Source organism: Orcinus orca, chromosome 1 (assembly GCF_937001465.1).
Source record: "Orcinus orca chromosome 1, mOrcOrc1.1, whole genome shotgun sequence".
NCBI classification, from domain to species: Eukaryota; Metazoa; Chordata; class Mammalia; order Artiodactyla; family Delphinidae; genus Orcinus; species Orcinus orca.
This window is the reverse complement of record NC_064559.1, coordinates 92,320,446-92,339,887: the sequence shown is the minus strand read 5'-3', so window position 1 is coordinate 92,339,887 and position 19,442 is coordinate 92,320,446. Positions and strand designations below refer to the sequence as shown.

General features: G+C 44.8%; 1 protein-coding gene and 1 non-coding gene across 6 annotated transcripts in view; both read left to right on the top strand.

The window, feature by feature from the left end:
• PBX1 (PBX homeobox 1) overlaps positions 1–19,442 on the top strand; it is a 283,269-nt gene that overhangs the window by 119,764 nt on the left and 144,063 nt on the right. The gene's annotated exons all lie outside the window — the stretch shown is intronic.
• Positions 16,529–16,632, top strand: LOC125962782 (U6 spliceosomal RNA). Its single transcript, XR_007474532.1, has one exon. It is a non-coding gene; the product is annotated as a U6 spliceosomal RNA (small nuclear RNA).

Sequence of the window (19,442 nt, the reverse complement as noted above, 5' to 3'; positions counted from 1 at the left end):
AGGGAGAAAGGAATTGGGGGCTGGGAAGTAGGCAACTAACCCGGCCATTTTTACCTCCAGGGCCGGGGAAGCAGGGAGGGGGGCTTGATGATGCCTCTTTGGGTTCACAGAGGTGAGTCAGTGAGAGAGACAAGGTTTCTACTTGCTTTCCCTGGTTCCCTGGGTGCAGGCCAGGAACATCCTCAGTGTTGGTTAAGTTTGTTTGACAAATGAGGGACGCGTTGATCATTGATAACTGTTGGATGCAGAAGTGGTATTCAGACTGTTTAACAACAGCCAGGGTGGCATGGGCACCAGCCAGGCAGAGTGGACAAGAGCCATAGTGACAAAGCAGGGTCCTCAAGACAGGACTGCCTTCTGTGTGCTGGATATTAACACTTCAGCTGCTGAGTCCTTGGAAGGTACAGGGGAGACACTGGGGCAAAAAGAGGGTGGCACTTGGAGGTAGAGAGGTTGGTTGAGGAACAGCTGTTTATCAACTGGTAGAGAAGTATTTTAGGATTTGAACCAATGGTCCACATTTACTGTTACTATCATGCACCAGCCCAGCTTGGGTGACTATAGGGCTTTTCAGTGTGCATCTGAATGAAGCCAGAAACACGTGCAAGGTTTTAAGAGCATTTTGTGTGTCTTATTGGCAATATGAGGTTGAACATTTGTCTAGTAACCATAACCAGCACTGGCTTCTGGTACTCAGTTCTGGGTTCTTTTTAGGAATCTGTACACGGAGAAAGTGTGGACTTAGCGCTCATTTAAGGAAGAGGTAACTTTGATAAGAACCAGGTGGGTTTTTCCTTTTCCTTATTGGTTTCATGTTTTTTGGATCTCACTAACTCTCCCCAGCTGTGTCCTGCTGTAGGCACCTGTTTGAGACCCTGTGTGTCGGGTTACCCCCAACAGAAGCCCTGGGTGCTTCCCCTTTGTGACCCCCATGGTGCTTTCTGGGGACTAGTCTTTGTGGCAGAGCCCCTTGTCGGGGGGATGCCTGCCTCTCCCAGCTCTTCCTGGCTCATTCCAGGGCCCAAGCATCTCATGTCATCTTTTCATCTTCCTTTTCTCAGCCTTAGTCAGGGTTATATTTTTGAAACGCATGTGCAACTACCTTTAGATAGTTTATCATTAACTGGAAATAACCCTTCAGACTTATGGGTAGATATCCACATTATTAAAAAGGATTCCTTAGATTGGTGAAGTATTTGCTTGCTAGCTCCTATAAATAGATTGTCTGGTGTATTTGAGAGCATGTATAGATCAGTAACAGCTTGAAAGAGAGGTTTGGTGCATTGCTAAAGAACTTTTAGCTAAAGTTGCAGGTGCAATCAGAAATGGAGCTACAAATGAATAATAATCAGTGATTATTTATTTGTCTAGTCCTCTAGCTTTGCAGAGCTCATCCGCACATTTTCTCATGTGATACATGTGGTCTCCATCTCTGGTCCTTTGCAGGTGGAAAGGCTGACACATCCATTTCTAATGGGTAATGGGGTGGCTGGAAGCTGCCACCATGAGTCCCTCTGGTTGCACTAGTGGCCACCACCTCTTCTGCATCTATTTTAAGGTCTTCATCAATGACACATGACCCTATCTCCATTCTCCCATTCGTCTCCCAAAATTTACCTTTCTAGATTACAAGGCTTTGCTCTTTTCCATAAAATGGTTGGCATCCTCAGACTTAGGCCAAGAAAAACTAGAGTTTCATTTCCATTCCAAACTTGTAAGCACACAGCTTTTCATAAAGATTGTAGTAGTGCAGGCTGGGTCTTCCCTGAAGGAGTGGCCCTTCGTGTCGCCATCTAACTGAGAAATGGTGGGTAACAGTCCCCTCTGAGAAGAGCCAGCCAGCTAGAGGGTGGAGCCTTGTTTTCCGCTGGCACCCAGGGCCGCTTGGAGAGCTGGCGACCTTCCTCCGGGGCTCCTGATATCGAGCTGGGGAATGAGTAATAGGGACTCGCCAAAGTGTTTAAACACCAGAATTGAAATTAATGTCCCCTCATTGCTGGCTACGCTGACAATACATTACAGCAAACACCTTCCCAAAGTGAAATGAATGTTTGTTTATCCTCATGAAATATACATCAAAACATGTTGGTGGAAGAAGCCCTAATGAGGGAAGGGGCCAGGTTTCCTGTTAATTCCAGGCGAATAGTTAACCGAGGTGCAGGTTTCCTTTTTCTTTCTTTTCTTTTCTTTCCTTTCTTTCTTTCTTTTCTTTTATGTTTTTTTTTTTTTAAGAATAACCTGTCCACAGCTGTGTATCTAGGACATTAATATGAGTTTAATGAAAACTCCAGTTGATCTGTCCAAAGATATTGATGAGCATTGCCCAGCCGTATTAATCATCTCCTTGAGGGAGGAAATGAAGGGAATGGGCGAACAGGTTTCTGTCAGATGCCAATCCAGATGAAGAGATGTGAAAAAAAAAAATTTTTTTTAACCTTCCACAGATACATCCATTTCCCGGGACGTGGGTTGGCCCAGGAGGGAATGACAGTACAGGAAATTCTGGGGGCACATTTAACGTTAAATCATTAAGCTTCTGCCAATAAATCCATTACTGTTAATTATATCGAAATGGCCAACGATCTGCTGATAATATTCCTTCATTGATTTTCCTTTTTTTTTTTTTTTTTTTTGCGGTACGCGGGCCTCTCACTGTTGTGGCCTCTCCCGTTGCGGAGCACAGGCTCCGGACGCGCAGGCTCAGCGGCCATGGCTCACGGGCCCAGCCGCTCCGCGGCATGTGGGATATTCCCGGACTGGGGCACGAACCCGTGTCCCCCACATCGGCAGGCGGACTCTCAACCACTGCGCCACCAGGGAAGCCCCCTTCATTGATTTTCATTCGCCATAGGTCGAGGTTCTGGCTCTCATTTCTTTGGTGTTTTCATCTTTCATTTCTTTCTCCGTCTCCTCGTCTCTCCCCCCCAACCCCCACGCCGTGCTTCGCACACCCATCCCTCCCCCTTCCCCCTTGAGCTTTTGCAGAAATGCAGTTCCCCTCTCGCTGGTGATACAGTTCTCTCCCTAAGTGCCAAATGTTTCTTGATAGGAACAAGCTACATTTCTTTATGGCTTATGGCAAACTGCCTTGATTACTTCTACTGCTGTACCCATTATGTGAATTAAATATGTATTCAGTTGCATGCTGCTTGCAATGTTATTGCAGGGTGACATATGGTACTGACTCAATTAGAATGAAACTAGCATTAGATAACCCTTCTGATTACATGCATCCTGACCGGCTCCTCCTCGGCCTCCCCTCTGTGCTCTCTCTCTCCAGTGTCTGCAGGCAGCAGGTTTGCATTATCCGTTATCATCTCCACCACGTTGGATGCTGGCCAGGGGGTTGGAAAGGGAGGGGGCTGTGGTCTCTGGGAAAGAAGGCATCTTGGACAGACAGACAGAATGAAAGGGCTAGTGGGGAAGGAATATTAAGGACTCTATGCTTGCATTTGGAATTAACCTTTAGTGTTATATTTTTTTGGAAGCGGTTGTCAGGCCTGCTGTGAGAAGAGGCCAGAAAGGTCTCCCTAGGGTTGGAAGATCAGAAAAGGAAAGAAAAAGAATGACTGTGAAATGACTGCTGTGTGTGTGATTAGTTGGTCCTTACCTTGAAATTTTTCATTTAAAAATAACACCTTTTTTTTTCCCCCCAGATCAGAGCTCATACTTATTCTAATACCAGTGATACATTTTGTTTTTATAGCACACTTGAATCATATGTTAACCCATTTGATTCCCATCAGCACCATACAGGGAGAACAGGAATTGCTGTCCCCATTTTACAGAGGAAGCAGTGGAGACACAGAGAGGCTACATTACATTATAGTTGAAGGTCGCAAAGCCGCATGGTGGCAAAATGAGGAGGAATCCTTAAGAATGCAAAGGGTTCTGAAGGGCACCTCAAGGATGTGCTATAAAGTGATTGAGAGTGTTTAGATCTTAAAAAGGAAGTATTTTGCCTGTCTGGGCAGGGGCAGTAGTTGCTGGAATATCTTGTGTTGTGAATTGATGCAACACAGTTCACACCAGAGAACAGCTGGCCTGTAACATTTCCTTGTGAGGATGAATTTTCTCTCCTTGATCATTTTCACCATGTTTTAAGCAGCTCTAATCTCCCTTCCTTTTGCTTTTCCTGCTCTATCACTTCTACTTGCCAAGGAGGAACCTGGAGACTGTTCTCTCGGTCTCATCTAGCCACACCTGAGGCTACAGTATCCTCCCGGTCCAGAGCCTACCCCAGGACTCGCAGGCCATCTTGGATTTTCTCAGGGGCTGGTAGAAAGGCTGCTGAACCCAAAATTGCTTGTCTGACTATGGCGGAATCATCTAATGGGACTTCTTGCCCATACCGGCTCAAGTACACAGGTCTGTTTGAGCATTTACTATATGTATTTGTGTGCGCCAGACCATATGCTATAGGAAACACTAAAAATGTATATGGTATATGGTCATATAAATTTATATGGTATACTGGCCATAGGCAGCTTATACCCAGGCAGAAAAATAGCATGAGGGTGAGGGTAAGTGTGAGTGAGGATGATGTAACTCAAAAGTACCATAGATGCACTTATTAACCTTCGCTAGAATTCCTAGAATTATGATGATGCTTAGCCCCAGTACGTTGAGCAGAGCAGGCACTCACTAAATGTTGGTTGAATGAATGAATGAGAGGGATCAGTCTGATTCTGGTAATAATGAGGCAGGTTTTCTTGGAGGAGATGGGGCCCCTTATAGATAACACAACCATCCATCCCATCCTACCCCTCCCAGCCCACTTTCCTACTGCAATAATGATCACTGATTTATAGAGCACTTTACACTGAAAACAACCTTTCAAAAGACACTGAAAAGATATACAAGAAAGGAATAAAAATGGTTACCTGTAGGGGCTAGCGGTGAGGTGGGGATGGGGGAATGGAGACAAGGCTGGGCCCAAGACTCAGCAGCATATGGGAATCATAATATGTACGTCGTGGATGTGTTTTTATATTGTAAATGTATTACGTGTTTAAAAATAAGATTAAAATCAAAAGACCTTTCAGGGAGCATTAACTTACCTAATTTTCACAGCAACCATGTGTTATAGGGGAGCATTTTAATTATGTTCTAATTTCACATAAGGAAACCAAGGCACAGAGAGGTTAGGTAACTTACCCAAAGTCATGGAGTTAGTAAGCTGTAGCATGAAGAACCCAGATTGGGTTCTTTTCACCATAGCATATGGCGTCTGTGAGCCTTGGCCCAACTGTGCTAATCCCCAGAGGGGTGCCTGTGTGATTGGGGTCCTTCCTGGGACCTCTGTTTGCCAAAGTAACTGTGTATGTACTGAAGTCTCTGCAGAAGGGGAGAAGATGTGGGATTAGGGGCCCTCCCCACTGGCGCTGAAACACGGCAGGTTTATATTCCCAGTAAGATCTGACTTGGAGCTACAAGAAGCATTGTCTCTGAACCAGCCCTGCAATTCAGACTCTCTCTGGGGGAAGGAAGGCAGCATGGTAGCTTTAACCTGGTCCTTAGGGTGGGCCTGCTATTCTCTGGGTGCCTCCAGAGGAATCACGGAGGTATTGCAATTACCGTAATACCTAAGAGGACCTGAGGACAAATCTGGCGTGGAGAAATGCCAAAAATTGTTGGTCTTGTACATTTAGTAGAGCAAAACTCTACTAAATGTTTAGTAGACAAAAACATATGTCTTTGAGGGTGAAGTGTGACATTTGTATGGCATCCTTCAGGTAGGTGTCTCCTTTACTCTGTAGATGTTTACGCTACCTTCGTTGCTTAGAAGAGCTCCCATGTCGCCACCCCTGCCCCCTGCCTCCACTCTTTCTCCTTGACCTCTAGCTAGGGCTGCCTCACGTAGTAGAACAGAGGGAGAGCTGCGCCTTCAGCTGTTCTCATGTGTTCTCACTTAGTATATCTGTCATTCCATTGCAGCTTTCAATACTTGTGCTCTCCAGACACAGCTAGTTAAGAGCAAGGCCTTTTCCTGAGTATCACGGAGCCAGCGAAGAACTGATCTGACCATAGACTCCAGGAGGGAGATCTACTGCCCTGAACACCACAATACCTTTCTTTTAGCAACCAGTCGCTAATCAGAGGTTATCTTATTTCCCTGTTTGCCTTTCAGAAGAGTTAGGTCAGTGTTCTCTGAGGCCAGCCCTTTTCATGTGCCATGTTCTGTTTCGATTTTGTCTAAAACTGTCCAGTGTACCTTCTGCACCTCCTGACTCAGGTCCTACTTCCGTGAAGCCTTCTGGTAGGGCTATGCAAGACTTTACGCACCTCCCCCCTCCACCTCCCATTGATTCTAAGATTTCTAACTTCTAGAAAGTTTCTATGCTTCTGCTGAGGTGAGATTTCTGCCTCTCCAGGACATGGGAGCGCCCAGCTAACAAATCTGATCTACACTCTTTCAGTTGTATTCTCATGCTGTATTTACTACTAATGATCTTTCCTCAGTGAAACTCTCACCTCTCCTGATTTCCATTTCATCCTGATTTGCTTCATAGCAAACCTCAGGGGTGCATCTCTTTCGACTCACCACTGCGATATTCCCCACCATTGCCCATGACTCCATTTATCACCCAGTACTTGCGGCTCACAAATGTATCTACTTGTAATCTCCCTGAGGACAGGTGGCTTCTCTTTCTTGCCAACCTCTGCATCCCCATTGAACAGCACAATGCCTGAACCAAAGCAAATATCCAGTAAATATTTATTGAACAAGTGGTGAATTAAAACCTGTGTTTTCCATCCAGATTGATGCTGTGAGTTTCAGACCTGCGTGTATAACTGCCAAGCAGGCATCTCTGTGTCTACATTCAACAGAATCCTCAAACTCTGCACATCCAGGGCAGACCTCCTCAGCCCCTTGGTCCACATCAAATCTTCTTCCTCTATTTCTTCTCTCTTTCATCTGCCCAATCCAGAAACCTCCTATCTGTGTTAGACTCTGTTTTCTAAGCCTGCCCTGCCCCCCATCTAATCATTAGCCAATTTGTGTTGATTCTGGCAGTAAAAATTGATTGAATGCTTTATCCCAGAGTTAGTGCCAGGTGAGGGAATACAAAAGTAAACAAACACACCCTAACTATATCCCGTATCATGTGTCCTCTCCATCTGCCACTGTCCTAGGTCAGGCCCTCATGTCTTTCACCCAGACAGCTGACCTCCTAGCTGGTATCTCTGCCTCAAATATCTTCTCACTATCCATCCTCTCTAAGGCCCACCATGACACTCTTAACATGCAAACCTGCTTGCCGTCCCCCTATTGAGAATTCTTCACTGGCAGTCCCAATGTCAAAAGCTGTAGTCCTGAATCTCAAAACTATTGTGCCATGATCGGTTGTGAAGTATGTCACAAGTAATTTTGATATTAATAACAGTCTAAGACCTGAGGTTTGCAAATGATTTAAAATTTTCAACTAATTCAAATTATCACCATAAAAATGTCACTTTCACTCACTTGAAGTCCCATATGCTTTCCTGAGTGGAAGAGAAGACGTAGCTTTATAGCCTGCTGGGAATTGTGCATTTCTGTGGCATACCCTCTGGAGTATGCTTTAAATCTGATCATCATTGAGTGTGCAGGTATGATGGACGCAAGGCTGAAGTCTTCAGGATGAACCCTGAAGACTTTAGTGTAACCTACGTTAACCTTATGATCTAGCCCTTGTCAATTTCTCCAGGGCTCTTTCCTACCATTTTCTTCTATTTCATCACAGGCTGCAAATACCTAAAACCTGCTACTTTTTTTCCCTCATACTTCAGAAATCGTCTCCTCTATTAGGAATTCCCGTACCTACCATCCCCATGGTGAAACTATTGCTAATTGTGCAAATCCTAGCCCGAGTACTCCGATCCAGTGTTAGATATTTCTTCTTTGTGTTCATTTTGCCTTGTATATTCCTTCAAGGTAATATACGACTTAGATTAATTAGTCTTTGTAATTTTATTTTTTGCACATCATTTTAATTTTTACATGTTTATTTTCCCATTGGACTGTAAGTACTTTGAGTTTATTGTCTTTTTATATTCTTCTCCCAATTTTTTAGGACAGGCTTGGGCCTATAGTAGGTGCTGCATAATCATTCATCGTATGAACGAGGGAGTCATATAGGTACCATCTTGCCCACTGATCCCAACATTCTGCAGAGTCAGGCACCTTTAGTACCATATCCTATTTTGATGTCCCTAGACAGGGAATCTGAAAAGCAAGTCCTGGCTCATCCATGTGTGGTTATATGGCCCTAGACATGTTCCATAAAATTTCTATACACCTGTTTCTATATGCATGGTCTGTTTGTGGGACCGTCCTCTGAAATGGTCTTTTAGACCAAATTGGAGGCAATATTGGGAAGAGGATGCAGTGGGTAAAATGAGGCCCATGTGGTTGTTATTGATCCTGTGGCACTGTGTGTCCAGCAGAAGGGTTTAGATAAGTGGTGAGAAATGGAGGCCCAGTGGTTCCCTGAGCACAGATGACGTATGCTGAAACCAGAGTTAAGGACCTTCTGTCTGGTGAAAATGTGCAGGGCGTACTAGACTGGAGAGAGATTGAAGACAGGAACTTCAGCCAGGAGACAAAAGGACACGGGGTCTAAATAAACGAATGGTATTTTGGGGAATGAAAAGGATCAGGCTGTTTTGAAAGAAAGATTAGCAGAGCCTGATGACCACCTAGAGAAGGAGGTTGAAGGATAGGTACGACTCAAGGATGACTGAATCATTTAATTCATTTATTAACTTTTGAGATGACAGATGACTCAGTACAATGAAATGAAAAACTGTTTAACAATTATAACTGTCCCCAAATAGCCAGAAGGTGTGGTCACAGATGCCCACCTAAGCCTGTAACTGTCAGAAATGAGGCTTTGCCAGGGTTGTCACAGAAGCCTCTGCTGCGTTGTATGCAAGTTTGAACTAGGCTCTGAGATGTCGTCCGTCTTTACTTCTATGTATCTGTGTTTATAGGTTTTCCAATCTGGTTACCTGGGAGGATGGGCTTGGCATTAATAAAAGCAAGGAAATTAGGAAAGGGAGGGAATTTGGATGCTGGCTAGAGTTTCGTTCATTCCAAATTGGGGCAAATTATTTAGTTTCATAGAATATTGTGATTGCTTCTGTATAATTGTTCACTTTCTTTTATGGGCTACATCTCTGACATTCATTTGACTTTGTCTCCCTAGAGACAAAGTGTGATCTCCTAGAATCGTACTTTATTTGCAGGTGATTCCAAGACTTAGCTCTCAAGTTTCTGGGGCCTCCTTTCTGTGAGGAGTCAGAGTTTGCAGTCGATCAGAACAAAATAGAATGGGAAAGAAAAACTTGGACTTTGGAGTCAGACTGACCCGAATTTGTGTCCTGGATCCTCCGTCTACTATGTGACACTGGGCAGGTTACCTAATTTGTCTTGTGCTTGTTTCCTCAATACTGAAAGTGAAATCATAACGTCACCTACTTCATAGGGTTTGGGGAAGGATAATCATAATAAAAATAGCTACTACTAACTTAGGGGTTAACAGACACTGTGTTATTTACATTCATTATTTCTTTTAATGCTCCCTGCAAAGCTGTAAGGCCTATACTATCATTGTCCCCATTATATGGACCAGTAAACTGAGCTTAGAGGGGTTAAATAACTTGCCCTAAATGACCCATGTAGGAATTGGCAGAATAAGGATTTGAACCTAGGTTGAATGACTCTAACAGCTGAACGCTTAATGACCAAAAGAAAGCTCTGTAGCCTCCCCAAAATCACTCTTTCTATGAAAATCTGGAAGCTCTCCTAAGACCCCCATTCAGATTAATTACCCCTTCTACCTTGTTCCTATAACAAATACCTATAGCTTTTATTAGCATGTATTTTGTCATTTTTCAACCCTTTATTCAACCTTTAATTTTAGTCATTTGTTCCTAAGTTCCTCTCTCTTCACTAAATTACAAACGTTTGAACACAGGAACTGTGCCTACCTATGTATTATCCCTCCAGTGCCTTCTTTATACATAGGCATTCTCAATGTTAATTTGTTGGAAAGAAATTATATGAAAGGCTCACTCCTTCCCTAGGGGGGACACCTTTGGTGCCGTGAGCTCACCTTTGCCTTTCTGTCACCAAAATAGAAAGATTAAAGTGTCAAGGAATACTATGAGTGGCACTAATGAAATATGATCATTTAAAATGATGAAATAGGGCTCCCCTGGTGGCACAGTGGTTAAGAATCCGCCCGTCAATGCAGGGGACACGAGTTCGAGCCCTGGTCCGGGAAGATCCCACGTGGCACGGAGCAACTAAGCCCGTGCGCCACAACTGCTGAGCCTAAGCTCTAGAGCCCGGGAGCCACAACTCCTGATCCCACGTGCCACAACTACTGCAGCCCGCGCGCCTAGAGCCCATCCTCTGCAACGAGAGAAGCCACCGCAGTGAGAAGCCCGCACACTGAATGAAGAGTAGCCCCCGCTCACGATAACTAGAGAAAGCCCGCGTGCGGCAACGAGGACCCAATGCAGCCATAAATAAATAAATGAAATAAATTTAAAAAAATAAAATAAAATAATGAAATAAAGTCAGTTAGTCTGAGTAGAGTCCTTATATCACCCGCCCTGCCCTGCAACACACAAACGTCATAAAAGCAGAAGTAATCTTTCCTCAGTAAGTTGTTTGTGGTGTTTAGAATTGAACCAGACAAAAAATGAAGTATTGGGAACCAGTTCCTCCTTGCCTCCGGGTATCAGAAATACTCCATCCCACTTGGTCTTAACTTTTTTCTCTCATCGGCCCCTTCAGTTGGAATGCAGGCGTAGTTGCAAGGCTGAGATGTGCTGGAGTCTGACCTCCCCTTGGTGGGGAGTGGGTCTGGGCAGTCGAGGTGGATGTGAGTGAATCCCCATGGTACCCATTATCGAGAGAGTTAGGCCCCGAACCTGTCCTTTTCTCCATTCTACCACACCTGAGATGGAAAAAAGAAATTCCATGACCCCTTATGTAGCAGCAGAGGGAGAAAGCAAGATGCCCACCTCTGAATACCTTTAGGTTTAAAAGTGCAGGATTAACTGATACACACTACTGTTATATAGAATAGATAAGCAACAAATTCCTACTGTATAGCACAGGGAAGTATATACAGTATCCTGTAATAACCTATAATGGAAAAGAATCTGAAAAAGAATATATGTATATATGTATACATACCTATATATAAGCTAAATCACTTTGCTGTACCCCTGAAACGAACACAACATTGTGAAGTAATTATAATTCAACATAACACGGAAACAAAACAACAACAAAGTGCCTTTTAACTGCTCTTAGGTGCAAAGCTGAGTAATAGTAATGGTCCTGTTGGTCAAAAGAATGATGCAGAGTATTTCATACCTATCGAGGCAGTTTCATACACAGTGCCTCTTATTCCCTTTCTCTGAGAAGCAGCCCTGAGGAGATGGATAGAAGGAATCACAGAATTGTGTTTGGCTGTGTTCAGTGAAAGGCCGTTAGTTGTTTTTCTCGTTTTGTCTTCCGTCCCCTCGTTCTTTCCTGATCCTGAATGAATCTCGCCGTAGTTATTGATACCTCTCACCATTCAGCACCCACTGTTGGCAGCCTCCCCCATGTGAAGGGAGGGGGCATTGGCACAGAAGGCCTCTACGGGACCCAGTAAAGGCTCCGAGCACATCAGTTTGTGTAATTGACTCAACAGAGGGCCCAAAGGCCACTCCCCCACCACCCCGCCAAACCCCTTGACTCTTATTTCAAACATGATTCTAACTGGATGGTTGTCTGGTCATCACTAATATTTACTGGGCACTTACTACTGGCAGACACTGTCTTTAACACTCATGGGTATTAACTCGGGGAATCCTCACAACCACCCCAGGAGCTAGGAAACACGATTGTCTCCATTTTACAGGTGAGGACCCAGCAGGGAGGGGATCAGAAACAAGGTCCCACAACCCATCAATCGAGGTCAGCTTTGGCTTCCAGGATCTGGTACCACAGCCATGTGAACTATAACACTGTACTACCTACGAAGAAGAGGAAACTCTGCGAGGCTCAGCATAACTATAAAAAGCCCAGCAGATGGAGTTTACGTAAAACAGGCTTGCAGACTCCCACCTAGCAGTGGGCCTGGGTGATAATTGGCATTCATAATGATGAATGATTTGGGTTCTGAAGAGGAAGCCAAGTTATGTTCAAGATTATCCATCTATCTATCTATCCGGATATCTTTTAAAGAAGCTAGAGGAAAGATAACATGTTTTTAAGTGATTTATATCTAAAAAGATGAAATCAACCCAGTTTTGGTAAACCCCTAGGAATAGGGAGACGGGGCAGCTTTCTAGAGTGGTTTCTTTCTCAGGAGTTAATGTTTTCTTACTTTCTACCTGCTCCTGGCTTCCAGAGTCTCTGTTCCCTGGGTGTCTCCCCAGAACAAAGGTTACAGACCCGTGGACAGCCTGCATCTCCTCCATGGACTCTTTTTCCAGAAAAGATGACAAGAATTTATGAATCACTCTACACTGTGAATGGGGTGCCCTGTACCCACTCGACGTTGTTGCTTTGCTTCTGTGGTGGCAGGTAGAGGGAATGCAGTGCAGTAAATACCAGTGCTTCCATAAACCACCATGAACGTGGAAGGGGGGTGGTCAGGGGATTTGAGAGCAGAGAGGGGAAATCACTTCTTTGCCTGGAAGGGAAATGCCGTGCCTACCCCTTCAGGTCTGTCTACTGGATGAGAAGGAAATTCTCTTCCTTGCTTCTACCTTCCCCCATCCCCTTTCTTTTTTTGTTCCCTTTTTAGAATAATATAAAATTAAAAAAAGCCCAGCAGAAAGGGAGCTGTGATGCTGTCGTCCCTGGCGTTGATGTTATTTATTTTCCTCAGTTGCTGCTCTGGAAGCCCGGAGTTGACAGAGCGGTTTTGTAGAATAGAAACATTATAGACTGTTACTGTCAGAGTGTTAAATGTGATGGATAGAGAAATAGAGGCGAAGGAGGGGACTTAATACTGAGAGCCAGGGTGCTCATGGGAAAATAAACCATCCGCATATAAGAAATGAATGAGGTAATGTGGCAGGAGGTAATGGGCTTTCGCCACATGCCGGAACAGAGATGCTTATTACAGGGTGTGCTTAACCCTTGGCATGCTGATTTCCCTTTGTGGGTTCCAGGGCCCTCCGCCGTGTCCCTCTGTGCGAGCACATGTGTGGCTTTTCTTCAGGCAGGGAAGCAGGCGTGCGCAGAGGAGTGGAGACAAATGTGTGCTTAATAACACGGTATTAGCAGCAGCCTGTACATCAGAAAGCCTTGGCAGCTCCCGAGGGGCTCGGGATCCCCGGCGCTGCAGGAAGCAGAACATGCCCTGATTGCTGGGTTATGGAGAAGCAGGGAGGCATGCTGGGGGAGCTGGGGGCTCTGTTGATTTCTCCACTGGGGACTGCTGAGGGGTGTTCTGGTTCCCTGGGAGAGAAGTTCATGATTCATGTTACTCGGCTGCCTTAGTGGCCCCAGAAGATTCCCTGCCACTTTATGTAGCCAGTGCCTAGCTGTTCTCCCACTGCCTGGGATGTGGGGCTTTGCTGTGAGATGGGAGGGAGAGGGGCAGACAGTGGTCCTCTTTATTACCTCCTTGTCAAGCAGTACAGAGCCTGTGCTGGAGACGTAATAAAGGTGAGCATGCCAGGGGGAGACCCGGCCTCAGATGGGACGACGGAAGGAGTCCAGCCAGCCTAGGTGACGTGAAGGGAAGTGAACTGAAAGGTGACCAGGTTCCATGAGCAAGGTGCTTTCCCTTTGTGTTGGGTTCCCGTGACCTTTACGACCCATCTTTGTGTCCTGGTGGTGGCCAGCCCTGTGTCTTGCACATGGCGAGCACTTAGTAAACTGTGAGGACTTGGTTAATAGGGGCCCTCATCTAGCTCTGGTGATTACATGCTGTGTGGCCTTGAACAAGTCATTTACCCTCTCTGGGTGTTAATTTTCTCTTCTATGGTGTGGGGATAATACCACCTCATAGATTTATTATCAAGATGAAACACACTCATACTAATGAAAGTGTGGGCAGGCTATAAAACATTACGCAAGCACCAAAGTTTTACCGTTATTTCTGCAGGTAGTGACAAAACAATACCTGTGTATCAAGGATCCAGCAAAGAACTTCACCCAAGAAATTAATGTTTTCAAGCTAGCAGCTTCACATGCTTTTACCCAAACAGTGCTGTTCTTGTCTGATGTTAAAGTGTGTCTCTTTGCTTTCAGTGGTGGTCACATCAGCAAGGACACCACCCTGGCTGGATGTTTATATTGTAGGCACCGGGTCAGTGGGAGCCTCGGAAACTCTTGCAGGGGACCGCAGTCACCTAAGAGTTGTGGTATGCCTCACACTCCTGTTCAGAGCTTTCACAGAATCACTGAATTTTGGAGTTAGAAGGACCTTAATCCATGCCCATCATAGTCCTTCGTTTAGCTTGGAAAGTGCTTCTTGCTGAAGCACAGGCCTCACCTCTAGCAGCTTTTGGTCTTTCTCTGGAGCCCTTCTATAGAAGATGTTCCTCAGCCCAACCTCATCCTCTGAGATCTAGTTGCTTGCCTCTGAGGTCATGTCGCTAGGAACCCTGTCCTTAAGATGGTCCACATTCTGGGGATTTTTGGATTGTCATTTAGGCTTTCAGAGATCCTCAGTATTTCCACAGGAGCAGAAGGACCTAGGTTGGCTGGCCCGCTCAACCGTGGTCTGGACTCTGCTCCAAGTCTGACGTTAGCATGTGGTGCCCACTGGTGAGGTGAGGGGACAGTCTTTCTCCCTGCGTCCTTTTCCCTATTCCTCTTTCTCACTCATGGGTCCAGACCTTCCAGGCAAGTTGGTTGCCTTGCTGTCCGCCCGCTCCTCCTGGGATGCTTTTTTGTCTTCTCTGTGTATCGAGTCTCTATCCATCCTTCAAACCTTGCTGCTGCTTATTTTTTCCCAGTAATTACAACTTGCATCGAATCTTCTCTCCTCTTGATTCTTCAGATTTGTGCGACTGTATGTAACAGCTGGCTACATACAGCTATTTGGTATTTCTCTGATTGTTTCACATGAGACTATCTTGCTAAGGGTGTTAACATTTTCTCCGAAAAAGGATATACCCTGTATATACTTTTTCTTATAAGCGGCATCCCACTTCCCTCTGCTTCAATGATTCGTCATCTACTTCATTATAATGCTTTCATAACATAGAGCTTTCTTTTGCTTTTTCTGGTTTTCCTCACTAGACTAGCTCTTCCTTATAGAAAGAAGGTATCTTTGGTTGTCCCAAGGCATCTAGTATATAGCCCCTCTTGTTATTTCCTCAACTTATTGACAGTTTTTAACAGAAAAGGTCTCTTCCTGCACTTGTCTAGTTTACACACTCAGACATCCTTATATTCAGCCTTGAATGGAATGGGAATGAAATCCACGTATAAAGAAAAATGGTACTAACCTGTGACAGGATCTTGTCTCTCACGAAATATTATTGTTGGTACATTTGAGTAAGAGAAGCTCTGAGGATTAGTGCAGAGTGTAGAATGATGCGTCACACACAGCAGGCATCAGAACTTGTTAGCTATGGTAGTAGTAGTAGCATCTGCAGTAACTGATAGTTGAGAAGTAGTAGAATGTAGCAGTAATACCTAATGCCCACTGATCTGCCTTTTTTGCTCTGTTTGTGTTTTGGTCGAGTTCCACATATAATCAGATAATGGAGAGAATCTATAAGCTTGGGAACAGTAACACCAGACCCTCTAAATGAGAGTCTTCCCTGGGCTAGTGGGTTCCTTCTGCTCCTTACTTATTCTAAAGGCTGGGACCCTACCATGGTGTCTTCCTGAGCACCTCTGCGGTCCCAGGATATTGTCTTGAAATATGTCCCGACAAAAGCCAACTCCTTTTGGGTTCAGGAAGGAAGGTGTATTTTAGGACCAGTGAGGTACAAATCCCTGGATTTGTTTAAAATTTATAAAAAGGACAGTAATAAAGGAAGAGGAGGAGAGATCCAACTTCTGGCCTTTTCAGGAGACTCTTGCCTCTCTGCATTTTTAAAATTCCACTAGGATGCCCAGAATAGTAAGATTTGCAGACTACAGAGTTCAGGGGAAAGGCAGAATGACGCAGAGCTTCCAGGACACTTCTTTTCCCTTGTTGATTAGTTATTTTTCTAAATCCCTTTCTTTTCTGTGTCAAAGCACAGTGCCAGTCTTTGAACTTCACCAACTATGATCTCAGAAATGTGTGTGCTGAGGCCCTTCATCTTTGAAAAAGGGAATGATTGGGGTTCAGGAGGGGCATTGCTGGTGTATTCAGCAGGCAATGTCACTTGGTCTCCAGAGTAACCTGGGGGTGTTTATGAAATGCGGCTTCACAGGCTTGGCCTCAGCAGGTTTGCTCTGTGGCCTGGAAATCTGCATCTCATGAACACCTTTGATGAATTCGATGCCTGGGGTACATGCTTTACTCTTTGGGAAATACCTCTACCTCCACTCCTCTTCCATTCCACTGGTGGTGGAGGTGCTCACTTCAACAGCACGTAGAAAAATTGAGAAGGATACAGAGATGATTAGCATGGGCTTTGCAGGGAGATGATGTGCACATTTGTAAAGCGTTTTGTATTTTTACACTGAGCTCTACACTTGTAATTTGTGCACTTTTCTATATCTGTGTTACACACCAAAAATTTAAAAAAGCATCTGTTGTCCTTTTAGTAATATCACTGTGATATATGACCCAACCCAAGAACTTTTGACCTATATCAAGAACCTATTTTTTTTTTTTTTTTTTGCGGTACGCGGACCTCTCACTGTTGTGGCCTCTCCCGTTGCGGAGCACAGGCTCCGGACGCGCAGGCTCAGCGGCCATGGCTCACGGGCCCAGCCGCTCCGCGGCACGTGGGATCTTCCCGGACCGGGGCACGAACCCGCGTCCCCTGCATCGGCAGGCGGACTCTCCACCACTGCGCCACCAGGGAAGCCCAAGAACCTATTTTGAAGAGAATAAAAAGCCGTTAGTATGGATCCGTGGTTTTCCAGGAGGCAGCTGGGATATTTCAAGGGATATTAAGGGGCATGAGAGTCCACCTTTGTTAAGTGTAGTCTGTAGCAGTTCTGGGGTGGAGTGGGGAGTAAGAGGGGATACAGTGCTCCTTGAGCCTCCTGATATACGAGGCGCTTATGGCGATGAGGTTTTTTGGTGTCACCGTACATACGTTAGAATGTTTGTTCTGCGAACTGAGTGAGGAGAATGTGTCAGAATGTGGCCCTGAGCACTCGTGGAGATGTGGAGGATGAGGTGGGGAAAGAGGACACCCTGAGATCACCTTCATGAGCGTGAGGCTAGGCTGTTCCCAAGGTCACTGAGATGAGTCATATTTACTCAATTTTATTTGCATGGCCCCATTCTGATAGATTTGCTATATTTATGAATATAATTTTGCATTTACCCTCCCGCACCAGAACTTCCATATTTGAGTTGACTGTTCATTTTGAGTTGGCTGAGTTGTGTTTGAGTGTGCGTGTGCCCTCACAGGGCTATACGATGAGTATGCACAGGCATATATGTATTTATCTGTCTCCATGTGCCTGGCCATCCTGTTCTCATGGTCTCTTAGAGATACTTTGTTCCAAAGTGCAGAGACTTCTTGTGCCAGTTCCACGGACCACCGGCCATATAATGTCTTTTGATTTTTAAAAACCTGGTGTTTGCAAGTATCTATTTATTCCTCTCTAACTTGTTCCGCTGTGTTATTCTAAATGCGGGAAGGCAGGGGCACTTGAGGATGGTGGTGCAGAGTTGGGAGAGAGAGGGGAGTGTTTTAGTCAAGCTGGGTTGTGTGTCATGGATTCCTGGGTCCAGGTTCCTTTATCTGTTGTTAAGCTATGGTGGTGGGGCTGGGAGAGGGAGAGGGGAAGAGACCCTTTGCCCCTTAACACTGCCCCTCCCAAACGCACATAAATACACACGAACACACACACACTGACTCTTTGCTGATTATCGTGAGCCTAAACTCCTTTCATCTGAGATGACCTGTTAACCAAGAGCCCAAGCCTCCGTGGGACAGCTTGGGGGTCTGCCCCTGCTGGTCAGAGCCACGGTGTCCTCACTGGCTGTTAATCAGAGTCTGGGAAGCTCTAGCCACTTGTGCTGGATTCGGCTTTCTGTCTGAACCCAGCAGCACAGCTGCTCTCAGACCTGAGACATGTCTGGAAGGAAAAGGGATGGTTCCCCCTCTCCCTTTTCCTAAACCTCACCTCCACACACGTCCAATAGCACTCCTGAGGACCCAGCCACCTTGTTACAATGGGCTCTGGCGTTCAGAGCAACTTTCCTACAAATCTCTTTTTATTGGCATTTCCTCCAATTTACCCATCCCTAAATTGCATTTGAATCAGTGGAGAGAAAGAGAGAGAAGAAGAGGGGAGGTTCCCCCCCTCCCCCCACTCTTGGAAAAGCAGCTCACAACCAGCTTTATTTGGTAAAATGCTGCAATAGATGCTTGTCAGAAATAATTTATTCCTGTTAGCTGTAATCTGAAGGAAAACAGATACAAGTCCTATAGTTAAAAAAAAAAAAGTAAAGTAGTCTTGCTTTCGCTGACAGTACAAAGGTGTCATATACAAGAAGGATTGACACAGACCAAGGGGTCTTGTGGGAAATATGATAATAACTATAAAGAAGACAGATTATTCCCCAGTTGCCAACATTCAAACCTTTTTACAGTCAGTTCAAACATATAAAACTTTATTGCTCTAGCAGAAAGGGGAACAATTTCTGGTTGCACAGCTTTCCCAGGGCTGGGTTTATACTGTCTGTGTTATTGCTCTATAGTGGCATTTTAAAGTTTATTGAACAAGACTTTTACAATTGAAGGAAGTATATAAAACTGTAAATTTATTAGATTTTTCAGGATAAGTGCCCTTTCTAGTTGTGCTCAAGAATTCGGAGCTGCGAGAAACCGCTAGTTACAAGACTTATTAATATTAAAGACTGAGGGTACGCACATTTTATACCTTAACTGATCGCACAAATAATATTATTATATTACTGAACATCAGAGCTCTGATGCTATGGAATTGGATGGATACACACATGTAAGACTTTAAATGCCAGACGTGTCTATTTTTCACTGGCTAAAAAGTTAGCTTTTGTTATATCTTACTTTATTTGATTTTAACACAATCGGTTAGGATACTCTCCTTGTTCAGTGAAGGGTGTCTCAGGGTAAATGTTTTTTTTTCTGAGATCCTTGCTGATTTTCCAGCATTTCTCACAGTTTGACTGTAATGCAACTACAGGTTGTAGATTTTAAGAGCACACTTTGTGGGGGGGTAGGATGGGATGAACTGGGAGATTGGGGTTGACGTATATACACTATTATGTATAAAATAGATAACTAATGAGAACCTGCTGTATAGCACAGGGAACTCTACC